Source organism: Meleagris gallopavo, chromosome 13, assembly GCF_000146605.3.
Source record: "Meleagris gallopavo isolate NT-WF06-2002-E0010 breed Aviagen turkey brand Nicholas breeding stock chromosome 13, Turkey_5.1, whole genome shotgun sequence".
In the NCBI taxonomy this organism is placed as follows: domain Eukaryota; kingdom Metazoa; phylum Chordata; class Aves; order Galliformes; family Phasianidae; genus Meleagris; species Meleagris gallopavo.
In genome coordinates this window covers 13169659-13174217 of record NC_015023.2, presented here as the reverse complement: position 1 = coordinate 13174217, position 4559 = coordinate 13169659, and positions in this window count along the sequence as shown.

The window sequence follows — 4559 nt, the reverse complement described above, 5'->3', positions numbered from 1 at the left end:
TAGAAAAAAAAATGGAAAGTAAATCTTACCACAATAAATATAAAAAAATCTTGTCAGTTACTTTTTTCTTTTACACATTTTGCTGTGCAAAATTGTTTTATATCTTGAGTTACTAACTAACCACGTGTGATGTTCCTATGTGCTTTCCTTTCATTTTTGACTCTATGGTTATATCGAAAGAGAGAATAATCTACAATAATAAACTGCATTTTTTTTTTCCCCCCCGATTCTGTGCTCCGTTTCTTAGCACGTAGTGCACAGTCCCCCCTGGCAGAGCAGCGCTGGCGGAGCATTGAGGCTGGTGGAGGAGCTGACCTCGGTGATAGGAAGGAGGGAGATGGGAAAGGATAGCGCTGTGCAGACGCAACGTTGCCACCCGTTAGAAACCAGGTAGATGGGAACCGTGGGCTCCCAGGTGCTGTGCGGACCTCGGTTGGGTGCATCTCTGTGAGGCCCCAGCAGGAGGGCTGCCCCGCCGGCCTGGCACGGCCCTCAGGATTCGGGCTGCTTGGTGACGGGGCGAAGCAAAAGGGAGCACTTTGCATCCTCGTCCCGTCGCATCCCAGCAGAGTTTGCCTGTCTTGGGGATGGCACCTCCTCAGGCTTGGCGTGTCACAGAGCTACGGAGCGTTAGAGCAGAAGCACTTCTTGCCGTTGAGGCCCATGATGCCTCCTTTTACCTTTCTTTGCTTCCCCCCCTGTTCCACACCATTCTTTCGTTCACCTGGTGGTTTTTTTGTTTGTTTGTTTGTTTTGGTTTGGTCATTTTTTTCCATTTTTTGCTACAGGCCTTAGCCCAGAGTGAGCCAAAGGATTCAAAGGGCTTCCTCCAAGTTTTGCAGTCGGCCCCAGCGGTCAACGTGCTGGAAGCACTGCGCTCCCCGAGCCTCTCTGCGCTCAGTTCCTTCTGTCATCCCCATGTCAGGGCATTGAGGCTCCGTGGGCTGCTCAGTCCCCGCTGACTCAGTGCAGCCTTCCCAGGAGCCTGCAAGGAGGCTGTTCCGGGCCTCTCCCACCTTTTGGATGAGGTCTGTGCTAAGGCCTCTCCGAAGAATGCTGCAGCCCCTCTGGGACAATGGCTGTATCTCAAGACCCAGGCTCGGAAACCCAGTGCTGTTTTAATTTTTCCCCTTTTATCCCCCCTCTTCCTACTGTTGGGTCTTCCCAGCTTTACCACCAAAACAGAAGCAGCTATTAGGCTCCTGCCCCGTGCAGCCTTGAGCCCCCCGAGCTGTGGGTCTCCCCTGCCATGGGTCAGACCAATGCCACCACCACCACGGTCCCCGGCAGTGATGCTGCACTGCGCCCCTCCCCAGCGCCCTTTGGCATCTGACCTTCTGTTGCACTGGGGTTTGAGTAATGGTTCAAGCTCCAGACTCTGGTTAATTGGAGTTCCACTTTCTGGTTAATGTGTAAGCTCTGGGTAAACTGGTTGCTATTGGCTGATCGGAGAATTATCTCCTCTCATAAAGACAGGGGTTCTTTATTTATTTTTTAGTTCTTCTCCCACCTCACCGGGCTGAACCTGTACTGATGCACAGATTTGTTCGCAGGGGTGCTCAGCTCCTCAAAGGGCTCCTAGAGGGCTCTGCATGGGGATGAGGTGAAGGCAGTGCAACCCTGAGGCCCTGCGTGGGACCACTTCTGGTCCTTGTGCTGCTGCTGGACCGGCTTAGGGCAGGGTTAGGGTGTGAGTTAGGTGAGAGTCAGAGAGCAGTTCGAAAAGCGATAAGAGAAATCCTTCCTAGAAATAGACTGAGTGCAAAAGGGAAAATTCCTATCGCACACCCAAGCTGAGGGGAAAGAGCTTTGCATCTCTCCCAGTTTTGCATATGCATTGCAATCTTTCTTTACGAATAGGAAATAGCGCAGCCTTCGCTGGACTGCATGTGAGTTTCAGCCCAAAACACACCAACTTCCCAACGGAAGGAGAAAAACAACCAGAAGCTCACAGCGCTGCTGCTAACACCAAGCTCTGTCAGTTGGAGCTCTATCAGTCATGACAGGGGAGCACCCACCTTTGCTGCAGGACTGCTTGCCGAGGATTCACGGAGCTGCTCCGCTCTGAACAACACTCATTAATCAATGAATCACCCCTGGTCAGGCTCCGGCCGCCCTCCTGCCCCCTTCGGGGTGCAGCAGTGGGGCAGCTGGGTGCTGCCGTGCCGCAGGGTCCGCTGCCATCACAGCGCTGCCCCATCTCGCAGCTCTGCGATGTGTCCCCATTCAGTAACCGCGCTACAAAGAACTTCCATGTGACCGCTGCCGGGAGATGCCTGCAGCCCCGTGCTGGCCGTGAGCACAGCACACCTCCCTCCTCCCCACCCTACTACATCCTCCACCTTTATTTTAATTTTTTTTCCTAAAACAAAGCGAACACCTCTTCCCCGAGCGTCCCTGCGCTTGTGCCTCAGCATTTTCCCTGCCTGAAAAATAGCAGCATTCCGGAGCGCATCCAAAAGAAGGGAGGGAGTTCTGCAAGCCCCTCACCACTTCCCTTTGTCAGAAGGTCCTCTTTGCCCTTTTTAGAGCTCGAGAATGTGTGTGCTGAATCAGAACGCCACGCAGCACTACCCCCTGCGAAACGTGGCAGCAGATTTGAAGCGCGCAAAGCTCACTTTCCCAGCTCCTCTCCTTTCGGAGAGCCTCAGCGCAGCTGTTTCCCTCTGCTCAGCGTGTAGGAAGTTCTCGATCGAGAATCATTCATAATTTTAATACCAATTTCTATTTGACATAACATACTAATATGAGATACAGAGTGTAGCTGCTTCCTGGATTTAGGGAGGAAATGATGCATATATCAGAATTATCTGCTCAGATGCCAGAAGTACATCGGTGTCCTTTCAGCGTGTGCTGCGCGGAGAGGAAATCCTCTATTTATTGCTCCCGGAGCTCAATGGACCCTGTGTATCTGACACCTGTTCCGACGGACAGACTGAACATTTCACACAGGAGAGAAAAAAAAAAAAGCAACGTGACACAGTGTTGGGAGCTCAGGTTTTTAGCAAACTTTCTTCCCTCTTTCAGAATCACAGAGGTGGGGTTGTGAAGGGCCCGTCTGTTGCAGCTATGGCGAGTGCCATGCTTGCTTGGCTGGGACAAGACCCAGTCCTGCTTGCAGTGCCTCTGCTCCTGCGTTGCACACCAGGATGCACAGAGCTGAGCGGCTTTTGGGGAGGGAGCACTCGAGCGCTGTGTGAACGCTGCTTAACTGATGAATTCTGGGGAGCTCAGCAGATAAAAATCAATGGATTAAAGCCCCGCACACCTCGCCGCGTTTCATTCTTGCCTGCCTGAAATTGTGGGGGAGGACTGAGAATAGCATTTGTCATTCTTGGAGGGCGAAGAGCATTCAGATTGGTGAGCTCAAAGCCAGCACGGTGTAAAAATAGCCCAGGATGTGACTTAACTTTGCAAGTGTAAAGCAAAGGGCTGGGGCTCAGTGGGCCCTGTGTAGGGCTGGAGGCAGCCTCAGCCCCAGCAGGGTCAACACAAGCTGGCACAGCATGACAGCATCTCAGTGCCCCGATGCACTCGATCTTATCACTCCAAAACGCTCATTTTCTATCTACACTGCTGTACCAACTTTTAAAAAATGTATATTTTTAATTTCCTTTTTGTTTCCCGAATTCCCTCTTTTAAATCAGTGCGCTGTGATGCAGCAGAGGGGTGCCGCTCTGTGGTCACGGTGTGGGGAGGGGGATGGGGATGGGGATAGCACTGCCTCCCCCCTGGTCACATTGGAGCCCTGTGGAAGTGCTTCGCTTTGCTTTTTCCCCTGCAATGCATTGCACGGAGGCAATCGAAACCAGAGCAGAAGTTTGCTGGAAGTGGTGCTTCTGCACCACGACGAAGAAAAGTTTTCCAGCAAACAAACCGAGTGGTGTCTTTCCATTTCCAGCAGGGTAGGGAATGCTCGCAGCAGCATTTCCACCTTCCTGGCAGAAATGTCGGTGCTGCATATGAAGGCAGTTACCTGTGCATCCCAAGGAGCGAGCACGGGGACATGCACTTCTGCCCGAGGGCACCTTTGGGGTCAATGCTGTCACAGATTGGAGCAGCCTGGAAATAACCTGCTCAGCAGTGAGGTGTCTATGTAACAGCATTGCATCCATCCCGCTGCCCCCGTCACCTCCCAGGCTGTGGGGGCTGTTCTGTGGGAGGGAGTGCCTTGCACACGTGTGCACACATGCACATACACACACACACGTGTTGGGGGTGCTGCCCCCGCCCGGGGGTGTCACAGTGCCATGCACGGGGGGAGCAGGACCGGGGAGCGGGGGGTGGGAGGGCCAGGGCAGGGTGAGGGGTGGCTTCTTCTTTTTGTTTGCATGTTTGTTCGTTTCTAAATTGTTCCTGGAACAAAAGGGGACTCTGCGTAACTAAAGGATCCATCCCTGCATCCCAGGCTTAGCCCCGGTGCGCTCCCAGGCGGCTCCAGTTGGCTGATCCTCCCCTAGGTATGTGCTTGGGGCCTCCTCCCGCCTCTGCCTCACAGGCTTTTATTCTCCTTTTCTTTTCTTTTCCTTTCCTTTCCTTTCCTTTCCTTTCCTTTCTTT